This window comes from Pseudorca crassidens, chromosome 12, assembly GCF_039906515.1.
Source record: "Pseudorca crassidens isolate mPseCra1 chromosome 12, mPseCra1.hap1, whole genome shotgun sequence".
NCBI lineage: Eukaryota > Metazoa > Chordata > Mammalia > Artiodactyla > Delphinidae > Pseudorca > Pseudorca crassidens.
In genome coordinates this window covers 632,662-658,714 of record NC_090307.1, presented here as the reverse complement: position 1 = coordinate 658,714, position 26,053 = coordinate 632,662, and positions in this window count along the sequence as shown.

Genomic DNA, 26,053 nt, shown 5'->3' with positions numbered 1-26,053 from the left:
TTCTTTTTGTTGCAATGGTAAATGGGAGTGTTTCCTTAATTTCTCTTTCTGATTTTTCGTTGTTGGTGTATAGGTATGCCAGAGATTTCTGTGCATTAATTTTGTATCCTGAAACCTTACCAAATTCATTGATTAGTTCTAGTAGTTTTCTGGTGGCAGCTTTAGGATTTTCTATGTATAGCATCATGTCATCTGCAAACAGTGAGAGTTTTACTTCTTCTTTTCCAATTTGTATTCCTTTTATTTTTTTCTTCTCTGATTACTGTGGCTAGGACTTCCAAAACTATGTTGAATAAGAGTGGCGAGAGTGGACGTCCTTGTGTTGTTCCTGATCTTAGTGGAAATGCTTTCAGTTTTTCACTGTTGAGTGTGATGCTTGCTGTGGGTTTGTCATATATGGCCTTTATTACATTGAGTTAAGTTCCCTCTATGCCCATTTTCTGGAGAGATTTTATCATAAATCGGTGTTGAATTTTATCAAAAGCTTTTTCTGCATCTATTGAGATGATCATATGGTTTTTATTCCTTAATTTGTTAATGTGGTGTATAACATTGATTGATTTGTGTATATTGAAGAATCCTTGCATCCCTGGAATAAATCCCACTTGATCATGGTGTATGATCCTTTTAATGTGCTGTTGGATTCTGTTTGCTAGTATTTTGTTCAGGATTTTTGCATCTATGTTCCTCAGTGATATTGGTCTATAATATTCTTTGTTTTGGTGATATCTTTTTCTGATTTTGGTATCAGGGTGATGGTGGCTTCATAGAATGAATTTGAGAGTGTTTCTCCCTCTGAAATTTTTTGGAAGAGTTTGAGAAGGATTGGTATTAACTCTTCTCTAAATGTTTGATAGAATTCGCCTGTGAAGCCATCTGGTCCTGGACTTTTGTTTGTTGGAAGATTTTTAATTACGGTTTCAATTTCATTACTTGTGATAGGTCTGTTTATATTTTCTAATTCTTCCTGGTTCAGTCTTGGAAAATTGTACCTTTCCGAGAATTTGTCCATTTCTTCATGGTTGTCTATTTTATTGGCATATAGTTGTTTGTAGTAGTCTCTTATAATCCTTTGTATTTTTGCAGTGTCACTTGTGATTTCTTCTTTTTCATTTCTAATTTTATTGATTTGCATCCTCTCCCTTTTTTTCTTGATGAGTCTGGCTAAGGGTTTATCAATTTTGTTTATCTTCTCAAAGAACCAGCTTTTAGTTTTATTGATCTTTGTTATTGTTTTCTTCATTTCTATTTCATTTATTTCTGCTCTGATCTTTATGATTACTTTCCTTCTACTGACTTTGGGTTTTCTTTGTTCTTCTTTCTCTAGTTGTTTTATGTGTAGGGTAAGATTGTTTATTTGAGATCTTTCTTGTTTCTTGAGGTGAGCTTGAATTGCTATAAACTTTCCTCTTAGAACTGCTTTTGCTGCGTCCCATAGGTTTTGGGTCGTCATGTTTTCATTGTCATTTGTTTCTATGTATTTTTAAATTTCTTCTTTGATTTTTTCAGTGATCTCTTGGTTATTTAGTAACGTATTTTTAGCCTCCATGTCTTTGTGTTTTTACCTTTTTTTCCTTGTAATTTATTTCTAATCTCATAGTGTTGTGGTTGGAAAAGATGCTTGATATGATTTCAATTTTCTTAAATTTACCAAGGCTTGATTTGTGACCCAAGATATGATCTATCCTGGAGAATGTTCCATGAGCACTTGAGAAGAAAGTGTATTCTGTTGTTTCTGGATGGAATGTCCTATAAATATCAATTAAGTCCATCTTGTTTAATGTATCACAGATCTCAGGGATTTAAATGGATGGAACAGGATGTCCTGACACAGAGCCTGTCTTTCAATGACTGTCATTGTCTTAGTAACATCCTTCACACCTTATTTCAGCCCCATTCAGGGTCCAGCTGAGACCTCGATTACATTCAGTCACCTGTCCCAGGTCCCTATAAGCTACAATGTCACAGTGGAAGAGCCCGACCAGGGCCTGGGGTGTCCCTCCTGTTGACCTGGCCTCCAGGCCCTGAACTTGGCTCCTGTGTTCCCATCTCTCAACCAGGCCCCAACTTGGGTGGGGCCGCCATTCCTCACAGGGTCTCATTGCCCAGTCAAGGGGGTGCATTCTCCCAAACTCAGCATCAGGAGTGAGGGGGGGGGTGACAGCCCCCACTGGGTCTTCTTCATGTGAGACCCTGTGCTTTTGAAAGAGCAGGCACCCTGCCCTCGGGGGCGGGGGGCTGGGGGGTGACATGGGGCCCACGATGGGCAGGCGGTTCCCTGGGTGGGGATGAGCCAATGTGCAAGGAGTTCCACAGTGGGTTCTCCTCTCCAACGGCTTCTGTGCCCCCACCTCTCCCCGTGTCTCCCCTTGAAGACAGCTTGGTGCCCGTGCTGGGTGTCAGCCCCAGGGCATGAGGTCACCTGACTGGGAGCCATAGGAGCCGTCAGCCACCGCCCCTTCTACAAACACACACACACACACACACACACACACACACACACACACACACTGCAGGGAAGCAGGACCTGAGTGCAGGGTTCTCAGTGGCCCTGAACGCCCCACCCGGAATCGGCCAGCAGAATGGACAGACTGGATCTCCCGGCCCGGACCATGCAGGACTGTCCTGCCTGGGCTTCCAGTGCAGCCACCTCCTTCTGGAAGCCTCGGAGGCTGGAATCAGTCCACTTCTTGTCTGTCCTTGCAGGAGACTGGGCTGCTCTACAAGAAGTTCATGGCTCACCCGTGGATCCTGACCAGAGATATTGGTAACATTTTTTTTTGCCTGTTGAAATGTTTAATGACAAAGATCTTGATCAGTTTCCTGATGTGGGTGTCCAAAGATGAGAGACCCATGTATGTGACCTGTACCTCCTATGAGTTACCCTAAGCTAGTTTAAACATGGTCAAGTTCTGTCTACATGGAAGATTTAGACCTCTGCATGTCCTGTCTACTGATTATTCTTAGAGCTGACCATGTGCTGTCTATAATAAGAAGATTGAGACCTAACCATGTTCTGTCTATGCTAGGACTATGGGAACCTGGGTAGAAACCCGGCCTGGCCTCAGTACTGGGAAGCTCCGTGCCTGCATCTGAAGGTCAGTGCTTAGATGTCTGGGGTTTGGAGCTGAGGTGGGCTTGTCTAGGTAACAGCCACTCCTCTGAGTGTGGTTACCTGGCCCTCCCAAGGGTCAGTGCTATGGTCGGGGCCTTAGTATTTATCCCTGCAAGGTTCACCTTCCCTGGGGCTCGTGGAGAATCCTCAGGAGGCCTACCTGGAAATTATTCCAATTCACCAGCACGTGCATGGTGCGTAGGGAGGCAGGTTTACCTGGTGAACTGATTGCAGGGCAAGCAGATTGGGCAAAAGGCTGATGGGCAACAGGTGAGGCTGCTGCTGAGCTCTCCTTCCAGTCTCCCATCCCGACTCAGCAGCGTCCAGAGCTGCCCCTCGGCTTTCAGCCCTGCTGTCCTGCGAGTTTTCTCAACATGTAAGTGAGACAAGAAAGGACTGAGCCTGCCAGAACCAAGTAGTGTGTTCACCTCTAGCATGAAAGCTTTAAACACAGGTAAAATCAACAGAACCAAAGGGAAAAGAGGAGGACTTCTCTGGGACAAGTGTGGGGAGAGGAGACCCACCTGCCACTTTTTCCAATCCCAGAAGGTCCCAGGAACCCAGATTGTTTCCATATTAGGGGAGCCACCAGCAGAGCCAGGGTATCCTGACCAAGGGGACATGTGACCCCAGGTGCAGGGTCTGGGAAGGTGGGGTCACCCTGGGAATGTGCACGTTTGACCCCAGTTGGGGGTGTCCGGGGAGGTGTGGTCACCCTGGAGACTATACATGTGTGAACCCAGGTGGGGGAGTCTGGGGAGGAGGGGTCACCTGTTGAGAGAGAACGTGTGACTTTAGGTGCAGGGTCTGGGGAGGTGGGGTCACCGTGGTGAATGTGGATGTGCGACCCCAGGTAAATGGTGTGGGGATTGTGTGGGTCTCACCACATCTGCATGGGTCAGGATCACATGTACGGGGAGACCACATATGTGCTCTTTGCCTGCAGTGTGTCTTGTCCCCTTTGAGATTTCCAACATCTGAATTAAGGGTGTTGCCCTGATTAACCAGTGCTTCCTTTTCTTCTCTTAATCTTGTCACATTCATATGAGGTCAGGCATGTTTGAGTGGGTTGCTGCTCTGTGTTCTGGTGAGAGACAATGCTTGATGGTATAATATTAATATCATAGCATATCATATATCTAATCTATGGGGGTCACCACTGCCTGGGTCCCCCTGGACAGAGGTCAGGTGAGCACAGACTAGCCCCCCCTAAGAATGGACCCCATGTGCCAGGTGAGGGTACCATGGTGGTCCCTCAGGTGGGGGACTGTGTTTGGGCCTCCGACATTTGTGAAGGGGAGTCGAAATGGAATCTCAATTAACAAGACATTATTTTAGGAATTTATTTTAAGTGAAATAAGACACACGTCACATCCCTTTACCATCATCACCATTTTAAGTGCACGTTTCTGAGGCATCAGATCTATTCACTTTCTCGTGGAGCCGTCACCACCATCCCTAGAACTTTTCATCTTGCAAAACCAAAATTCCACAACCATGAAAGTCTCACTCCCCGTTCCCTCCCACTGCCCCTGGCACCGACATCCATTTCAGTCCCTGAGTTGTCGACTCCAGGGCACCCACTGGAGTGGAATCCTGCAGTGTTTGCTGATGGGTCACTTTGGAAGAGCTGACTTTCAGTCTGAAGCTCTGCCTGTTTGCATCTGAAGAATCTGCATTTAAGGAGAGGGTGTACGAGGAAGGGGGTGTATGAGGGACAAAGGTGTCCGGCGTGCAGGTGAGCCAGGACCTGATCAGCTGCCTTTTGCGTCCTCTGGTTCCACCTCTAGGCCTGTGCCTCATCTGCATCATCACTGGCCCCGCTGGCACCCCTGGGGTGTTGTCTGAGTGAGATTCCCCTGGTGCCCCGCTCTCCTCCCCTCCTCCTGCTGGTTGCGGAGCGAGCTGCTTGCTGTGTGGTCTCTACTCCTGAGGCACGAAGGACCCTGCAGCATGGACCTGCAGAGTGTGGGTGTGGTCTCAAGAGCATGGGACCCACATAGGACACAGCACTGGGGCATGACAAGTGCTAGGGCTGCCTCATCACTGACAGGGAATGTTGCCAAGATCCTGCTCGGGAGGGCGTGGTAGGTGGCCTGGGACCCCAGAGACCCCATTCCTATCCTGGAGCTTGGACAGTGCATCCCTATGGGCTCCAGATTCACCCCATATCTCAGCCATATCCCTCTGTCCTGTCTTTGAACTCAGGAAAATGAGCTCTCTTGTCCACAACATCGGCCTGGTCCTGGTGCTATTAGGATTCCTTAATTTAGGCGTCCTGGGATAGCAGCTCTTTTTCGTCCTGAGAAGGAACAGCTCAGGAGTGTACAGCAATTTCAGATGAAACTAATATTCAGTGACTATACTGCTGGGTTGTTGACTTCTATTAGTCATTATTCTCCTGGTTTTAGCTCTGATGTGGGGATTACAGAGGAGTCAACATTTAAATCTTCATAATCTGTGTATTTGCAGCTTCAGTATCATTACTGACCCATAGTTTGTATGGTTTGGGAAGAGTTATTGCTTTCATGTATCATGTAAAGGATTCACAATGATGATAGAGCAGCTAAGATTACAATAATGGCTGGTAAATTGTTCACATTTTCTCTACCTGTGCATCTATTGTATGTATATGAGGTAGTTTAGCTGTCAATATTAGTGAAATACTATAGAGGACTAGAGAACTTATTTTAAAAATAACTATTAATGTGTGATGATGAACATGTAAAAGTTCTTCCATAATGGGTGATGTTGCATCTTGAGAGCCTAGAAGATATTGATATGCCTTTTGATACACAGGAATTTAGCCTAGGATTTAACTTTGACAAAGTTACAGCACTTTTAACTTTTATCTCATTTATTGAGAAAGACATAATTGTTATGGTGTTGGTTTGAAACTGGTTGAAAAGGACTTGAGTCCTTCCTTATTTTACATGTACATTGGTAGGATCTTCAAACATAGGATATGGTGGAGGGCATCTGTGTAACCATTCTAGGTTAGGAGTAGCAGTTTCCACTGCTGAGACTTCTTGTTTAGATGCAAATGCTTTTCAAAGTATGAAGATTATTAGCATTACTGCTGCTACTGAGACGAATGAGCCTAAAGACAAAATATTTCATGTTGTGTGTGCCTCAGGGTACTCAGACTAACGTAGTGACATCCCTGAGAGGCCAAGAAAGTGCTGCAGGAAGTCGTATTTACTACGACAAATATACCTGTGACGTGACTGTTTGCTCACGCTGAGTGTATAACCTGAGAATAGTGGGGATCAGTGTAGGAAGCCTCCTATAACAGTGAAGACTGCTCCCATGGAGCCTCATCCCTCCTGTCTCTGCCTCCATCTTCACATGGTGTCTCCTGTGTGTCTGTGTCTCTCCTCTAGTCTCTTAGAAGGACACTGTCACTGATTCAGGGCCACCCAGATCCAGGATGACCTCATCTCCAGATCCATAACTAATTATACCTGCAGAGACCCTACTTCCAAATAACGTTCTTTTCTCAGATTCTGGGAGCCATGACGTGGACATAACTTTTGGGGGGACCTCCCCATTCAACCCACCATAGCACCCAGTTCCCAGATGCCAGCCCACCTTCCTCAGGACAGCATCAGGCTGGTGATCTTCTGTCTTTCTGCACGGAGTTGTCTCTTGTTTCTTGTGGTAACAGTGAAGTTGGGTGGGGGGCGCTTCTGGCTGACCTCCCGGTCATTCCAGGGACCACGCTGATGTGTCCTTCCCGGGAGGGTGCGAGCACGGCCAGGCCTCCCTGGGAATTCTCCACACAGACCGCTCGGTGGTCAGACACCTGTATGGGCTGGACCGGTCCCCGGCACCTTCTACCACATCCACAGCCTGGTGGACTCTGTGCGGGCCTATGACCAGGAGGTGTGGACCGGCAGGATCGGTGGAAGCCCTCCTGCCTGCCACGTGGCCTCCAGTCCACCACAGACCCTCCAGTCCTGCCATGGACACCCCCATCCCATTAGCCCCCAAGAGGGCTTCTGGGAGGGGTGAGAACTTGACCATGAAGAAGACAGGGCAGGCCCTAACTGCAGCAGGTGGAGGCAAGGACTGGGGGTGCTTGGCTATTTGTCCCCCAAAGACCCAGGATGTGGGCTCTGACTTGATGGGTCCACCTCCACCTGGGCTCACCTGTGGGGTCGCTGCAGGGAGAGTGTGTCCTTGGGTGATTTTCCAACTCTCCCCACCCCCAGCTTCCCCCTCTGGGCCCCCCGGCCCCATTCATAATCTTTAAATAGTGTCTCTCATCCATGAGGCCTGCGTGGGAGATTTTAATATTGTGCGGGAGTCCAGTGACCAGCGTGCATGTGTCCTGTGTGTCTTGGGAGGGGAGGGAGCCTCGCTCTCACATTCCTGCCCCAGTGCACCTGGGGTCGGGGGCAGCAGCCCCAGGCTCTGTTCCGGCAGAAGCTCCCTTTCTGTGCACAAGTCTTCCCCGACTCCTGTTATCCTCCCTGGAGACTCAGGAGGCCACAGCATCGGGGCACCTCCAGCACCAGGACCCCACCCTAGGGAATCTCTCAAGAGCAGGGACCAGGCCTGCAGGCGGAGGGGAGGAGGGAGCCGGACGCTTCAGTATCCCCGGGACTAGGATGCCTCCTACGCAGGAGGGCCTTGGACTCAGCTCAACTACCACCCGGGGTCTCCTACCCCTCCCCTGGTAGGGGGGCCCTTCAGATTCCAGGGCCCCAAGATCCTCCCCACCGACTTCTGACCCCAACTGCAGGGCTGGGGACCCAGAGACCCCCTCCCCGGCTTACTTTTCCTTGGAGGCTCCCAGAATTCCTTGAAGCTGTTATACCCAGGGTTTATTATGGTGAAGGATGCAAGTTAAAATCAGCGAGCACAGAGGGGATGAGCAGGGTCCAGCCTCCTCGGCTGTGGCAGCCCAGGGAAGCCCACCTGAGTCCTGAAGTGCAGGGTTTATTGGGGTCTGTCACGTCAATGTGGGGACCGCCATGTGCCTGACCTTAGCCTCCAGCCCCCGAGGGGGACTCAGGAAGTCCCACCGTGCATCACGCCGTCAGCACAGACCAGCCTGGAGCGAGGCCCACGGAGCACGGACACTCCCGTCAGACTCAAGGTGACCTCCTAGAGCCAGGACAGAGGCCCGGCCTCTCTGTGGGCTGGTGAACCCACACCACACAGGCCCTGGTGCAGTGCCCATTCCGTGTAGTCAGCATGAGTGCACGCGGCTCAGCCAGTGTCTGTGTGTCTCAGCCTGTGACCACAGACCACACTGTCCTGCTCTGCTCACAAGAGCGAGGCCAATGGAGGGATAACAGGGGTGGGAACAAAGCCGGGTCATGGTCCGGCTGGGTGAGAAAGGGTCCAAGGAGCGAGAACCCGGCCGCCCTTGCCTGGTGAGCCGAGAGCTGACGTCCACCCTGTGGGCAGCCCCTCTCCCCACGTCGCGAGGTAAGGCTGCCTTTCCTGCACCCTGGGCAGTGTCATGCCTGTGTATACAGCAGGACGCACAGCAGTGCATGCAGCAGGCCTGATGCCTGCCCTTGCCATGTACTTGGGGGCTTGGTGAGGGTGGAACATCCCGACAGGACACGGGCCGACCCCGGGGAGGGTGTAGGGGTGAAGCGTTTGGGAGCTTCTGGAGGGGATCCTCACCTGTCTGCACAGGTGGACTGAGGACACAGACCAAGGGTGGGCAGGCGGGGAGCCCAGGAAGGGTCCTGGGTCATCCCTGAGGCTGGAGGAGGGGTGTGGAGCTGGGGGTGACGGCGGTGGGACGAGGGACTGATCACAGGACAGTGCGGAGACAGAGCATCCGAGGCAGCAGGGAAGGTGAAGATTGTGCCCGATGGCAGGACGGAGAGACCAGCAGGCGGCGCTGCAGGCGCGGGTAGCAGGGCTGCTCCCTGCAGGGCAGCGCCAGAGCCCCGCACCGCTGGAAACCACGCAGTGTCCAGACAGAACCCCAGAGGATGGGGGCCCGGATGGGCGGGAAGAGTTTGGAAAAGTCACCTTATCTCCACATGTCCTGGGGGAGGGGTCCCTGCTCCAGCCTCGTTCCTTAGAGTCTCCCCACCTGGGGAAGTCAACACACTCACTCAACAGCCGGTCGTGCATGGCTTGGAATTTGTCCGGAGGATGAAGGGGAAGCGGGGGAAAGAATGAGAAACAAGCTCTACGTGTTTGGACAGCACATACCACTCTAATTTCCAATCAGGAAGAGGAATTTCCCACAGGCTCAGGCTTCCCCTGTAACCAGAATGGGGCTTAAAGCGATCCTGCCACTTTGTGGCCGGTTCCAGAAACATGTTGAAGACAGGTGCTCAGGAGCACTGCAATCCACAACGCCTGCAGGGTTGTAAATGACAACTATGGTGGGAAAATGTCTCGGGGTAAGTAATTGAAAAGGGCTTGAAAACAAGGCAGAATTGCAGGAACCGGCTTGCATGACGTAGACTGGACTCGCCGTTAAAGCACATGAAAGCTGCTCAACATTGCCTACGAGTCAGTTGGCCAAAAAGGGCGTAAAGGTGTAAATCCATACGCCCTTGTGCCAACCAAACATGCGGGAAAAACAAATCAACACTACAGAGATGCATCGCTTTGCCCAGTCAGAATGGCCGCCCTCACAGTGTGTAAAAACCAGAAATGGAGGCGAGGACGTGGAGAAGAGGGAACGCTGCTGCGCTGATGGTGGGAATGTCAACTGCTAACAGCCACGCTGCAGAAGGGTACGATGTTTCCTAAAAATTCTAAAACACAGAGCTATAGGGACTTCCCTGGTGGCGCAGTGGTTAAGAATCCAACTGCTAATGCAGAGGACACAGGTTCGAGCCCTGGTGCGGAAAGATAACACATGCCGCGGAGCAACTAAGCCCGTGCGCCACGACTACTGAGCCTGTGCTCTAGAGCCCATGAGCCACCACTACTGAGCCCATGTGCCACAAGTACTGAAGTCCAACGCCTAGAGCCTGTGTTCCGCAAGAAGAGAAGCCAGTGCAATGAGAAGCCCATGCACTTCAACGAAGAGTATCCCCAACTTGCTGCAACTAGAGAAAGCCCACGTGCAATAACAAAGACCTAACACAGGCAAAAAAAAAAAAAAAAAATGAATTAATTTAAAAAAATAGAGCTACAGAGCATACGGCACCTCCAGTCCTGGGTGTATATCTCGGGATAACCATAAATCCATAGGACACAGGAACTTCAACTATTAGTGCAGCCCTTTTGCAGGAGCCTCGACTTGGAAACAATGTAAATGTCCTTGGAAGCAAAAAATGGATAAAGAAGATGTGGTACTTCTGTACAATGGAATATTACTCAGCCATGAAATCAATGAAATAAGGCCAGTTGCAGCAACTCAGGTGGACTTAGGTACGATCATTCTAAGTGACATAAGTCAGACACAAAAAGACACTTAGCATAAGAGATCACTTATAGGTGGAATCTAAAAATGGCTGCACATGAACTAAATTACAAAACAAACAGTCACACATTTAGAAAAGAAACTTATGGCTGCTAAAGGGGAAAGGTGGGGTGGGGTGAGGCATAAAGCAGAGGGTTGAAATTAGCACAGATACCGTTCCAAAGACCAAATAGGTAATCGACAAGACCTCCTCTATAGCTCAAGGAACTGGACTGGGCGCACTCTAGTCACCAGAAAAGGATATGTACGACTGGTAAGAATGTGAAAAAGAATTTATGGATGTCTCTCTGTAAGTGAATCAAGTGGATGTGCAGCAGCAAGAAAGACAGCATGGAAAATCAGCTACACCTCATTATAAAAATAAATTACAAAAAAAAACAAACCACAGGGAGAAACTGTTACAAAATTCGTTCAGGGGCTGTGATGAAACCTGCATTGACCCCATCTAGATCCACAGCTAAACGGGACAAGAGCAGAGGGCTCAGTCTCTGTCTCTAGGTTTACAGTCTAATGCTAGCTCAAGTCATTGTACCTCTGTTCATACACTGCTGATTATTTTCAACAAACCACAAAGATATCAGCATTTTATATTTACTATTTGGTGCTTGAAGTGGAGTGCCAGGCAGCATCTTGAGTATATTAATCCAGGCTGAGCTATGCTAACCTGGAGCGCTACTTGGAGATGCCCAAATCTTTAACATAGTCATAACAGTCCCTGCACTTGTAATAATATTCTCTACAGTTGTACCCATTATGATTGCAGGGTTTGAAAACAGACTTGGGCCACTAATAACTGGGGCACCTGAGGTAACATTTCCCCAAATAAAGCATATAAACTTTTGACTACTTCCCCCATCATTCTTACTCCTACTCATATCACCAATAGAAGCTGGTTCTGGCACAGGTGGAACCGTGTATTCAGCTCTAGCCTGCAGTGTGGCCCACGCAGGAGCCTCTGTCGACCTAACCATTTCCTCCTTACATTTAGCAGGTGTCTCTTCAATTCTTCCTGCTATTTCTTGTATTACTATAGTCTTTAATCCAAAACCAGCAGTCATATCCCAATACCAAACACCATTATTTGTTTAATCTTCCCCAGCTATAGCCATATTACTATAATTACCACTCTCAGTCCGAGCAGCCAGAATTGCCATACTGTTAAGAGACAGAAATCTCAACACTACCTTCTTTGACGCTGCAGGAGGAGAGCGAATCCTATACCAACACCTATTCTGATTCTTTGGTCACCCTGAAGATGGCGTTCATGGCCTACCAGGGCTTGTTATAAACTCACATATCATTACATACTATTTAGGATGAAAAGTGCCTTTCAGCGATTTGGGAATGTTATGAGTCATGTCCACCGGCTTTTTAGGATTTCTCTTGTGGGCCCATCTTATATTTACCATAGGGATAGCTGTCGACTCAGTAGCGTACTGTGCATCAGCTACCATAATTACTTCTATCCCTACAGGAGTAAAAGTATCTAGCCAATTAGCAACTCTTTTAATTTTTTTTATTTTTTTATTTTTTGCAGTACACGGGCCTCTCACTGTTGTGGCCTCTTCCGTTGCAGAACACAGGCTCCAGACACGCAGGCCCAGCAGCCACGGCCCACGAGCCCAGCTGCTCCGCGGCATGTGGGATCCCTCCGGACCAGGGCACGAACCCGCGCCCCCCACATCGGCAGGCGGATTCTCAACCACTGTGCCACCGGGGAAGCCCTAATTTTTTTTTTTTTTTTTTTTTTTTTGGCTGCGTTGGGTCTTCATTAATGCGTGCCGGCTTTCTCTGGTTGCGGTGAGCGGGAGCTACTCTCCGTCGCTGTGCACGGGCTTCTCATGGCAGTGGCTTCTCTTGCTGCAGAGCACAGGCTCTAGGCGCGTGGGCTTCAGTAGTTGTGGCTCACAGGCTCTAGAGCGCAGGCTCAGTAGTTGCGGCGCACGGGCTTTCTGCTCTGCAGCATGTGGGATCTTCCCGGACCGGGGATCGAACCTGTGTCCCATGCATTGGCAGGCCTATTCTTAACCACTTCGTCACCAGGGAAGTCCCTGATCAGCAACTCTTCACGGAGGTAATAGTATATGAGCTCCCACTCTATTATGAGGTTTAGGCTTTATTTTCCTTTTTACAGTAGGTGGTTTGACAGGAGTCATCTTAGCCAACTCATCCCCGGACATCGTCCTCCAGGATACACAGGAGGGACACCTGGAGCCCCCAGAAGCTGGAAGAGGCGGGAAGGACCCTCCCCTGGAGCCTCCGGAGGGAGCGCGGGCCTGGGACACCTTGACCTCAGACGTCTGGTCTCAGGACAGGTTTCTGTTGCTCTGAGCCTCTGTGGTCATTTGTCACAGCTGCCCCGGGAAGCTAATGCAGCTGGTGAGCAGCTCCCTGGCCTGACCTAAACCCTCCCGCCTCCCGTTAGGGGCAGCCCCCTGCGCCTGTGCTGTGTGCACAAACCATGTGGCTCGTGCTGAACCCTGGCTCCCCTTCTGGGCACCGGCATTTTGGAGGGTGAGGGCAGAGCACACCACGTGACCGCCCCCAGCCGGGTACCAAGCCGCTAATGAGCTTCGCTGGGGGGACGGGGGTGGGGGTAACTGTAATGGTTCTGCCCTTGTTGCTGGGGGAAGAGACACCCTAGAGACCCTCGAGGGAAGGAGGGGGCATGAAGGGTCACGAGGTGACCGGAGCAGGGGCCCTCCCCCCCGGGCATCCCTACTGTGTGCTGTGACCCATCTCAGCTGTGAGGACACAAGTCACAAGCATGTGCCGGGTCCTGTGAGCCTCCCAGCCGGTACCTGAAGGTGAGGGCGGCCCTGCAGACCCCAGCCCTTTCCTCCACGTCTAGTAGGTGGAAGACCCACTTCTTCTTGCCATTCCAGAAGCGGTTCTGGGGCTGTCCTGGGAGGGCTTCTGGGGTTATGCAGGCTGAGCCCCTGTTGCTACGCCCCACTTCCCCACAAGAGCCTCCAGAGCAAGCAGTTTGCCCTGTTGCCTGAATGACTGCCCACCAGTTTTCTCAGGGAAGAATCGGGGGTTTCTGTAGCAGCATCTGCAGGCAGCTCTGCATCTGGGTCCACGTTCACATCTTCTGTGTAAACACCGAGAACCTTCCCTGACACGTGCCCCCGGCTGACCCCCTCCACATGCCGACCACAGGCCCCAGTGCGGGCGTCAGACTGACCGCCCGTGTCAGCCTCCTGTTGTCAGAGCTGCTCCAGGCCCTGCTCAAGCCCCGTGCACCCACCTTTCACAGGGTTGTCCTGCACCCCCACCTTCAGCAGGAGTTCCCCTAAGTATTTAAGTGAAGGGGTCCAGAGATAAGAAACGATGCTACAAACAAACAAACAGATGGAACCAGCTGGGACCAAGATAGCAATGAGTGTGACCTCCAACCGATCCCGAGTCTCATCACATGTTGAATTTACTACATCAGCATATTAAGTGACACACCCACCGGCGGCCATGGCTGGACATGAAGGACCAGAAACGGGTAAAAGGAGGTGGTACCCCAGCCCCTTGGAAGAAGCCCCGCCCCTTCCCCGGAAGGCCTCTTCATCCCATCACTAGCCTCCCTCCTCCTCCCTTTGTCTTTACTCTTTAAAATTAAACCACTCTCTCCAGGGGGGCGAGAAGGTGATCTGTGAACTCAGTTCCCGCTTCTCCACTCTTTGGCCACTGAGTAGAGCCTGTGCTGTGTTGGTCTCGGCTTTGGTTCTGTTCTTTGCCTACTGGAACCCACGTGGGAAAAGGAAACCTCCCCCGCTGAGGCAGAGCGCCTCGCAGGCTGGGGCCCGAGCAGGGTCCACATGACTTCACCTGGTAACAGTCTGTAAGGGGACGGTGGTCTCTGCCCGCAGGGTGGGGGAGGGAACTCCTAGAACCACAGCACCGGCTCCGTGGACGGCACGGCCCCTCGTGGGCCTGGACCGTGTGCTCTCGTCCCCCCACACCTGACAACCCTGACAGTCGTGACGTGGTGACACTGGCTGCTGGGCGTCCAGTCAGGCAGGACCAGAGGCAGCACCTGGTGCCAGGTGAGACGTGCCTTTTCACGGGCAGGGGACATAGGAGATATTAGGACTTTGTGTCTAGAAAACAAACCAAGCGGCTAGAAGGTGATCTGAGCCATGGACTTGAAACCCACGTGCGAGGTGAGGGCTCCCACTGGACAGTGGCTCAGGAGCTTCCGCACAGGCGAGACCACACCCGTGCTTCCCTCCCGACCCCTCCAGGCCTCCCTGTGGGCACAGCTGGGCCTGCACCCCTCAGGCTCCCCGACCCAGAGCCTGGAGGGCTGATGCTGCCAGGGCCTGGGGACACGAGGGGTCCCTCCACCAACGCTGCTCGGCCCCTCCTGCCCAGTGAACAGGGGAGGGAAGCCCCGTGGAGTCTGAGACCCCGGCACAGGCGAAGCTTGCACGCCCCCCCCCCCCCCAGCAACCCCGGCCCCGCCCTGCTTCCTCAGGCCCACCGCCTGCCCCTCCCGGTGCCCGTGTCCCACCGACCCACATTCCCGGTGTGGACGTCCACATGCACAAGCTGCTCTGTGTCCTGTTCCCACATGGGACACCCCCATCCCTAATGACGGCCTGGACCCGGAATGTTCTGAGCAGGAAGAGGGCCGAGGAGGACGCCGGCCTGTCCCGCCTGCCTCCCGGGGGCCCAGACACAGGGCTCGGGGCTGCTGGGCCTTGAGGTCTGGATGCTCCCAGGTGTGGGATGAACCTGCCACTGCCCGCTGGAGCTGCTCCTTCCGAGACTCAGGAAACAGGGGGACCCATGAAACGGAGCCCGTCCCCAGGCTCTGCTGCAAGTCTGCTCGGCTTTGCTCTCCCGATCCTGAAGACAGACCTGCGGGAAACAGGGCCTGCGATTCCCACACTGACGGTGTTCTGTGAAATTTCCACTAGACACCTTGCTACCCTGTTCTGAGCAAATTACTAGTCAGTCCATGCTACCATCAGCCCACGAGCAGACCAGGAAGCTGAGGCTCCGAGAAGCCAAGTAATCCAGCTGGAAGCACAGCTGTGGGACACGGAGTGGGGTCTGCACCCGCCGCCTGCCCAGGGGGACTGCCCACTCCCCGCAGCTTCCACACCTGTTCCCTTCACCCCCTCCCGGGGCCAGCTCACAGAGCCTCCTCTTGGGGGGACTCACTTACCTTCTTCTAACAGGATCCGTCTCACTGTCCTGTTCTGGGATCACCCGGAAGGCTTGTCACTGAAGCAGGATCAGCCTCACATCACCAGGGCAGCTTTCCTGGATCACACTCACCACCTGCACGTCCACTCTCAGCTCAGACCCAGAAAGGCCCCCTCGGCCCCGAGCCCCATGGCTCTGCCTGGGCTCCCACCTCCTCCTGCCTGGTCCGTCCCTCTCATGTCCCCTGCAGCGTCACCAGGAGCTCCCACCTGCCCCAGACAGGCTGTCTGCTCTGTCCTGGGGAGGCCTCCGTGGTGTCAGGTGGAAGACACAAGAGGTACCCGTGGGGCCTCCCTCATGCAGCACAGTGGCCAGCACCTGCCTACTGACCTCATCACTCTAGATGGACAGGGGTTCAGGGGGCCCGTGGCATCTCCCAGTTCTCATTTCATCCCAGCACTGCCCACAGGGAAGTTGCTAAGCAACTCTGCCAGCTGCACAGAGAGGACGCTCATACACACGCACCCCCCCCCCCCCCCCGCCAGCACACAGGGCTCTCATGGCCAGGCCCCTCTCAGGATATGGAGCTCACCTGAGCAGGTCCCCAGCAGCCCCCCCGGGCCCTCGTGGTCAGGCCCCTCCCAGGATATGGAGCTCACCTGGGCCGGCACCCAGCAGCCCACGGGGCTCTTGTGGTCCGGCCCCTCCCAGGATACGGCACTCCCCTGGGCAGGTACCCTGGCAGGGCTGGACACACAGGAACCGTGCACGTAGCCCTCATTGCAGAGCACCCCCAGCCCACCTGTCGGTCAGAGCTGACACAGAGCACCTCAGAGCAGGACCTGAACTAACAAACAGCAGCTCCGGGACACGTCTGTGACCCTGGGCTTCACTCTGTGTGGTCTCCTTCCGCCTGGTCTTCCAGAGGCTTCCACGGCAGCCGGGGCACCAGGCCTCTGTCTCCACCCACCACCCCTCCTCTCCCTGACTCCTGGGTTCCTCTCATTAGGAGAGGGTCTTCTTGAAGTTGTCTCCCACTCATGGGCCAGATAAAATGATTATAAAACAAGCCAGCGCTGCAGCCCCTTGTCTATCCTGACTCAGGAAACCACACCTGTTCCTTGGACCTGGCCGGTTCAGCAAGGTCCATTTTCTGCAACTGTGAGCCCCTGAGGGGTGATGATTGGCTGACCTGGGCAGCCTTACCGTGCCGGCCAGCCCTCCCCAGGTGTGCCTGGGTTGAGGTCAATATAAACAGCGCTCCAGGGAGCAAGAGCTCCTGCAGCTGTGCCTGACGCCATATTCTCTGCCCCGTCAGCAGTGTCGGGGCTGGGCTGGTGGGTGGGAGTGAGGGGCCACGGCCTTGTGGGTGGCCTGGTGTGAGTGGGCTCTGCTGGACTTTCTGCAGGAGTTGCCAAGCTGCTACCTGCTAAAGAAGAGGATGTGTCACCCGTAACTGCCGCTGGAATTTCTCCCTGGGCAGAGGTGAGGAAGGAAAAAAGCAGTGGGGGCAGGGACAGGAGGGGTATCTCAGGCAGGGAAATGGAAAGCTTCCAGAAGAGCGCCCGGGGCCAGGACAATCCTGGCTGGCCTGCAGGCACCAAGTCGGACGGCGTGCTGTCGCTGGTGTGGCTCCACGGCCCTTCCTGTAGGCTTTCAAGTCCTTGTACATATTCAGGTGTCTTACCTGGGAAGGGTGGGAACAGTTCAGCAGCAGCTGGCCTGGGGCTCAGCTCACGTTTACTCACAGACGCCTCGGCACCGTCCCCCAGGCTTGCAATGAGGACACTCCTTGCGGGGGGGCTGCTGGCTGCATGCGAGACGATTCCCCACCTCTGACCAACTTCAGAATTGTCTACCACTGGAGCAAGTGCCCTGATAGGGTTTTCATCTGTATAACTGGTGGGTTCTGTTTTTTTTTTCTTTTTTGGTTCAAGGTAGGTTTTATTCCTCTTTTTTGTACTTATAGATATAAGCATGGAAATAATTCATTCATATAAATACATGTATGTGAAGGGAATAACTTTTTTCCGTTTTTTTAAAAATTTTATTTTTCATTTTATTTTATTTATTTTTTATACAGCAGGTTCTTATTGGTTATCTATTTTATACATATAAATGTATACATGTCAATCCCAATCTCCCAACTCCTCCCACCGCCACCCCCCCATGGCTTTCCCCTCTTGGTGTCCATATATTTGTTCTCTACATATGTGTCTCTATTTCTGCCCTTCAAACCGGTCCATCTGTACCATTTTTCTAGGTTCCACATATATGCGTTAATATACAATATTTGTTTTTCTCTTTCTGACTTACTTCACTCTGTATGACAGTCTCTAGATCCATCGACGTCTCTACAAATGACCCAATTTCATTCCTTTTTATGGCTAATAGTCCATTTTATATATGTACCACATCTTTATCCATTCGTCTGTCTGTGGGCATTTAGGTTGCTTCCATTACCTGGCTATTGTAAATAGTGCTGCAATGAACATTGGGGTGCATGTGTCTTTTTGATTTATGGTTTTCTCTGGGTATATGCCCAGTAGTGGGTTGCTGGATCATATGGTAATTCTATTTTTAGTTTTTTAAGGAACCTCCATACTGTTCTCCATAGTGACTGTATCAATTTACATTCCCACCAATCGTGGAAGAGGGTTCCTTTTCTCCACACCCTCTCCAGCATTTGTTGTTTGTAGATTTTCTGATGATGCCCATTCTAACAGGTGTGAGGTGATACCTCATTGTAGTTTTGATTTGCATTTCTCTAATAATTAGTGATGTAGAGCAGCTTTTCATGTGCTCCTTGGCCGTCTCTACGTCTTCTTGGAAGAAATGTCTATTTAGATCTTCTGCCCATTTTTGTATTGGGTTGTTTGTTTTTTTAACAGCTGCATGAGCTGTTTATATATATTGGAGATTAATCCTTTGTCCATTGATTCATTTGCAAATATATTCTCCCATTCTGAGGGTTGTCTTTTTGTCTTGTTTGTAGTTTCCATTGCTTTGCAAAAGCTTTTACGTTTCTTTAGGTCCCATTTGTTTAGTTTTCTTTTTTATGGCATTACTCTAGGAGGTGGATCAAAAAAGATCTTGCTGTGATTTAAGTTAGAGTATTCTTCCTATGTTTTCCTCTAAGAGTTTTATACTGTCCGATCTTACATTAAGGTCTCTAATCCATTTTGAATTTATTTTTCTGTATGGTGTTAGGGGGTGTTCTAATTTCATTCTTTTACATGTAGCTGTCCATTTTTCCCAGCACCACTGATTGAAGACACTGTCTTTTCTCCATTGTATAGTCTTGCCTACTTTGTCATAGATTAGTTGACCATAGGTGTATAGGTTTATCTCTGGACTTTCTTTTTTTTTTTTTCCTTTTACACCTTTATTGGAGTATAATTGCTTTACAATGGAGTGTTAGTTTCTGCTGTATAACAAAGTGAATCAATTATACATATACATATATCACCATATCCCCTCCCTCTTGCATGTCCCTCCCACCCTCCATATCCCACCCCTTTAGGTGGTCGCAAAGCACCGAGCTGATCTCCCTGTGCTATGTGGCTGCTTCCCAATAGCTATCGATGTTACATTTGGTAATGTATATATGTCCATGGCACTCTCTCACTTCGTCCCAGCTTACCCTTCCCCCTCACCGTGTCCTCAAGTCCTTTCTCTACGTCTGTGTCCTTAATCCTGTCCTGCCCCTAGGTTCTTCATAAACTTTTTTTCTTTAGATTCCATATATCTCTGTTAGCACACGGTATTTATTTTTCTCTTTCTGACTTACTTCACTGTGTAGGACAGACTCTAAGTCCATCCCCCTCACTACAAATAACTCAGTTTTGTTTCTTTTTATGGCTGAGTAATATTCCATTGTATATATGTGCCAGATATTCTTTATCCATTCATCTGTGGATGGACACTTAGGTTGCTTCCATGTCCTGGCTATTGTAAGTAGAACTGCAATGAACATTGTTGTATATAACTCTTTGAATTATGGTTTTCTCAGGGTAAATGCCCAGTAGTTGGATTGCTGGGTCGTATGGTACTTCTATTTTTAGTTTTTTAAGGAACCTCTATACTGTTATCCCTAGTGGCTATACCAATTTACATTCCCAGCAACAGTGCAAGAGCGTTCCCTTTTCTCCAGTAAATGCCTCTCCAGCATTTATTGTTTGTAGATGTTTTGATGATTGCCATTCTGACTGCTGGGAGGTCATACCTCACTGTAGTTTTGATTTGCATTCCTCTAATGATTAGTGATGTTCAGCATCCTTTCATGTGTTTGTTGGCAATCTGTGTATCTTCTTTGGAGAAATGTCTATTTAGGTCTTCTGCCCATTTTTGGATTGGGTTGTTTGTTTTTGTGATATTGAGCTACACGAGCTGCTTGTAAATTTTGGAGATTAATCTTTTGTCATTTGCTTCATTTGAAAACATTTTCTCCCATTCTGAGGGTTGTCGTTTGGTCTTGTTTATGTTTTCCTTTGCTGTGCAAAAGCTTTGAAGTTTCATTAGGTCCCATTTGTTTATTTTTGTTTTTATTTCCACTTCTCTAGGAGGTGGGTCAAAAAGTATCTTGCTGTGATTTATGTCATAGAGTGTTCTGCCTATGTTTTCCTCTAATAATTTTATAGTGTCTGGTCTAACATTTAGATCTCTAATCCATTTTGAGTTTATTTTTGTGTATGGTGTTATGGAGTGTTCTAATTTCATTCTTTTACGTGTAGTTGTCCAGTTTTCCCAGCACCACTTACTGAAGAGACTGTCTTTTCTTCATTGTATATCTTTGCCTCCTTTGTCATAGATGAGTTAGCCATAGGTACGTAGGTTTATCTCTGGGCTTTCTATCTTGTTCAGTTGATCTATATTTCTGTTTTTGTGCCAGTACCATATAGTCTTGATTAATGTAGCTTTGTAGTATAGTCTGAAGTCAGGAAGTCTGATTCCTCCAGCTCTTTTAATTTCCCTCAAGACTGCTTTGGCTATTCGGGGTCTTTTGTGTCTCCATACAAATTTTAAGATTTTTTTGTTCTAGTTCTGTAGAAAATGCCAGTGGTATTTGATAGGGATTGCATTGAATCTGTAGCTTGCTTTGGGTACTATAGTCATTTTCACAATATTGATTCTTCTAATCCAAGAACATGGTTTATACCTCCATATGTTTATATCATCTTTGATTTCTTTCAGCAGTGTCTTATAGTTTTCTGAGTACAGGTCTTTTACCTCCTTATGTAGGTTCATTCCTCCGTATTTTATTCTTTTTGTTGCAATGGTGAATGAGATTGTTTCCTTAATTTCTCTTTCTGATCTTTCATTGTTAGTGTATAGGAATGCAAGAGATTTCTGTGCATTAATTTTATATCCTGCAACTTTACCAAATTCATTGATTAGCTCTAGTAGTTTTCTGGTGGCATCTTTAGGATTCACTATGTGTAGTATCGTGTCATTTGCAAACAGTGACAATTTTACTTCTTCTTTTCCAATTTGTATTCCTTTTATTTCTTTTTCTTCTCTGATTACTGTGTCTAGGACTTCCAAAAACTATGTTGAGTAATAGTGGTTAGAGTGGACATCCTTGTCTTGTTCCTGATCTTAGAGGAAATGCTTTTAGTTTTTCACTATTGAGAATGATGTTTGCTGTGGGTTTGTCATATACTGCCTTTATTATGTTGAGGTAGATTCCCTCTATGCCCACTTTTTGGAGACTTTTAATCATAAATTGGTGTTGAATTTTGTCGAAAGCTTTTCCTGCATCTATTGGGATGATCATATTTTTATTCTACAATTTGTTAATATGGTGTATCACATTGATTGATTTGTGTATATTGAAGAATTCTTGCATCCCTGGGATAAACCCCACCTGATCATGGTGCATGATCCTTTTAATGTGTTGTTCAATTCTGTTTCCTAGTATTTTGTTGAGGATTTTTACATCTATATTAATCAGTGATATTGGTCTCTAATTTTCTTTTTCTGTAGTATCTTTGTCTGGTTTTGGTATCAGGGTGATGGTGGCCTCATATAATGAGTTTGGGAGTTTTCCTTCCCCTGAAAAGTTCTGAAGAGTTTGAGAAGATTGGGTGTTATCTCTTGTCTAAATGTTTGATAGAATTCACCTCTGATGCCATCTAGTTCTGGACTTTTGTTTGTTGGAAGATTTTTAATCACACTTTCAATTTCATTACTTGTGATTGGTCTGTTCATATTTTCTATTTCTTCCCGGTTCAGTCTTGGAAGGTTATACCTTTCTAAGAATTTGTCCATTTCTTCCAGGTTGTCCATTTTATTGGCATAGAGTTGCTTGTAGAGGTCTCTTAGGATGCTTTGTATTTCTGTGGTGTCTGTTACAACTTCTCCTTTTTCATTTCTAATTTTATTGATTTGAGTCCTCTCCCTCTTTTACTTGAGTCTGGCTAAAGGTTTATCATTTTTGTTTATCTTCTCAAAGAACCAGCTTTTAGTTTTATTGATCTTTGCTATTGTTTTTATTTCATTTATTTCTGCTCTGATCTTTATGATTTCTTTCCTTCTATTAACTTTGGGTTTTGTTCTTTGTTCTCTAGTTCCTTTAGGTGTAGGGTTAGATTGTTTATTTGAGATTTTTCTGGTTTCTTGAGGTAGGCTTTTATTGCTATAAACTTCCCTCTTAGAACTGTTTTTGCTGCATCCCATAGGTTTTGGATCATCGTGTTTTTGTTGTCATTTGTCTCTAGGTAGTTTTTGATTTCCTCTTTGATTTCTTCAGTGATCTCTTGGTTATTTAGAAACGTATTGTTTAGCCTCCATGTGTTTGTTTTTTACGTTATTTTCCCTGTAATTGATTTCTAATCTCATAGCATTGTGGTCGGAACAGCTGCTTGATATGATTTCAGTTTTCTTAAATTTACTGAGGCTTTATTTGTGACCCAAAATGTGATCTATCCCGGAGAATGTTCCGTGTGCCATTGAGAAGAACTTGTAGTCTGTTTTTGGATGGAATGTCCTATAAATATCCATTAAATCTATCTGGTCTATTGTGTCATTTAAAGCTTGTGTTTCCTTATTAATTTTCTGTCTGGATGATCTCCATTGGTGTAAGTGAGGTGTTAAAGTCCCTTGCTATTATTGTGTTACTGTTGATTTCCTCTTTTATAGCTGTTAGCAGTTGCCTTATATATTGAGGTGTTCCTGTGTTGGGTACATATATATTTATAATTGTTATATCTTGGATTGATCCCTTGATCATTATGTAGTGTCCTTCCTTGTCTCTTGTAACATTCTTTATTTTAAAATCTATTTTATCTGATATGAGTATTGCTACTCCAGCTTTCTTTTGATTTTCATTTGCATGGAATATATTTTTCCATCCCCTCACTTTCAGTCTGTATGTGTCCCTAGGTCTGAAATGGGTCTCTTGTAGACAGCATATATATGGATCTTGTTTTTGTATCCATTCAGTGAGCCTGTGTCATTTGGTTGGAGCATTTAATCCATTCACGTTTAAGGTAATTATCAATATGTATGTTCCTATTATTATTTTCTTAATTGTTATGGGTTTGTCTTAGTGGGTCCTTTTCTTCTCTTGTGTTTCCCACTTAGAGAAGTTCCTTTAGCATTTGTTGTAGAGCTGGTTTCGTGGTGCTGAATTCTCTTAGCTTTTGCTTGTCTGTAAAGCTTTTGATTTCTCCATCAAATCTGAATGAGATACTTGCTGGGTGGAGTACTCTTGGTGGTAGGTTCTTCCCTTTCATCACGTTAAATTTATCATGCCACTCCCTTCTGGCTTGTAGATTTTCTGCTGAGAAATCAGCTGTTAACCTTATGGGAGTTCCGTTGTATGTTGTCATTTTTCTCTTGTTGCTTTCAATAATTTTTCTTTGTCTTTAATTTTTTCAATTTGATTACTGTGTGTCTCGGCATTTTTCTCCTTTGTTTTATCCTGCCTGGAACTCTCTGTGCTTCGTGGACTTCGGTGGCTATTTCTTTTCCCATGCTAGGGAAGTTTTCAACTATAATCTCTTCAGATATTTTCTCGAGTCCTTTCTCTCTCTGTTCTCCATCTGGGACCCCTATAATACGAATGTTGTTGCATTTAATGTTGTCCCAGAAGTCTCTTAGGTTGTCTTCATTTATTTTCATTCTTTTTCTTTATTCTGTTCCATGGCAGTGATTTCCACCTTTCTGTCTTCCAGGTCACTTATCCGTTCTTCTGTCACAGTTATTCTGCTACTGATTCCTTCTAGTGTATTTTTCATTTCAGTTATTGTATTGTTCATCTCTGTTTGTTTTTTCTTTAATTCTTCTAGGTGTTTGTTCCTTAATTCTTCTAGGTCTTTGTTAAGCATTTCTTGCATCTTCTTGATCTTTGCCTCCATTATTTTTCTAAGGTCTTGGATCATCTTCACTATCATTATTCCGAATTCTTTTACTGGAAGGTTACCTATCCCCACCTCATTTCGTTGTTTTTCTGAGGATCTATCTTGTTCCTTGATCTGGTATAAAGTCCTCTGCCTTTTCATTTTCTCTATCTTTCTGTGAATGTGGTTTTCCTTCCACAGACTGCAGAATTGTAGTTCTTCTTGCTTCTGCTGTCTGCTCTCCAGTGATTGAGTCTATCTGAGAGGTTTGTGCAAGCTTCCTTATGCGAGGGACTGGTGGTGGGTAGAGCTGGGTGTTGCTCTGGTGGGCAGAGCTTTAATCTGCTTGTCTGTGGATTAAATAAAAGTTTAATAAAAAGTTTAATCCGCTTGTCTGCTGAGGCATGGGGCTGGGTTCCCTCCCTGTTGGTTGTTTGGACTGAGGCGACCCAGCACTGGAGCCTACCTTGCTCTTGGTGAGGCTAATGGTGGACTCTGGGAGAGTTCACGCCAAGGAGTATTTCCCAGAACTTCTGCTGCCAGTGTCGTTGTCCCCATGGTGAGCCGCAGCCACACCCCACCTCTGCAGGAGACCCTCTAAAACTAGCAGCTAGGTATGATCATTCACCTACGGGGTGACTGCTCCTTCCCCTGGGTCCTGATGTGCACACTACTTTGTGTGTGTCCTCCAAGAGTGGAGTCTCTGTTGGGACTCTGAGTCTCTGAGTGCAGTTGAGACTCTGAGTGGAGTCGCACAGACTCTGGGTCCTGTGAAGCTTCGATGTTTTGTGGTTCTAGAAATCCTATAGGAGACGGTCCACAGCAGGTGAAGCTAATGCTGTCATAGAGGTGGTGAAGCCAAAGATCTGCAGTTCCGACTAGAGGTGCTGATGTACAAACAGGACAAAATCATCTCATGTGTATGTAGTTCAGGCACGTTTAAAATGAATGCAGTCATGTTAATGCCTAACATCTTCTATCTTCTGCCTCTCCTCAAGGACTCCCTCCTCAGTTCCTGAGGCTCCTGTAAGTCATATACAGGGGAATGGAGAATGGGCTCTGTCCAGTCTGAGCCCTGAGTTACCTGTGTGTATCTTAGGATACTTTGTATTTCTGTGGTGGCTCTTGTAACATCATCTCTTTCAGTTCTGATTTATTTGGGCCCTCTCTTTAAAAAAAATACTACTGTTGTCTTTTATTCTTTACAGAAGTTTAATAAGTGTTTGATCTACTACCCTTACTCTATGTATACTTTTTGCCGTGAGATTTTTACTTTTGTTTGTTTTCTTGTTACTGTCAATAATTAGTGAGAATTCTTTTAAGCTACCTTCAACATTGCTTATAAAGCTGCTTTATTAGTGATGACAGAGCTTTAATGGAAGTCGTGTTCTGGTTGTAAACTAGAATGCAATGTGCCAGCAAAAAGCCCCTTAAGTGTATGTCTCATTACTTCTTGTTCTTTTTTTTTCCCTTTTTTTCTCTCTTTTTTTTTCTTGTTCTTTTTTTAATTTTTATTTTTTATCAGAGCAAATTTGATTAAAATGTTTTGTTTGTTCTAGGTGTGTAAGATGTGGTTCTTTTACACATATACATGTATCTATACTTCTTCAGATCGTTTTCTCATGTAGCTTGTGACACAATGTTGAGTAGTCTTCTCTTGGTATTCTGTAGGTCTTTGGTGATTATATATTTCACATGTGTTTCTATATCTATGTTAACCCCAATATCCTAATGTATCCAGTCCTCACACCTTTCCATTTGGTGAACCATAAGTTTGTTTAATGAATCTGTGATTGCCTTTCTCTGTGGAAATATCTTCATTGGTATCAATTTTTAGCTAACACCTATAAGTGATATTATAGGATATGTGTCTTTTGCTGTCTGACTTAGTACAATTTGCCTGATTACCTCTAGAATCATCTACGGTGCTGCAAATTGCATTGTTTCATTTTTTTCCCTAGCTAATATTCCATCTGTACATGTACCAGTTCTTCTTTGTCCACTCACCTCTTGATGGACTTTTTGGTTGCCTCC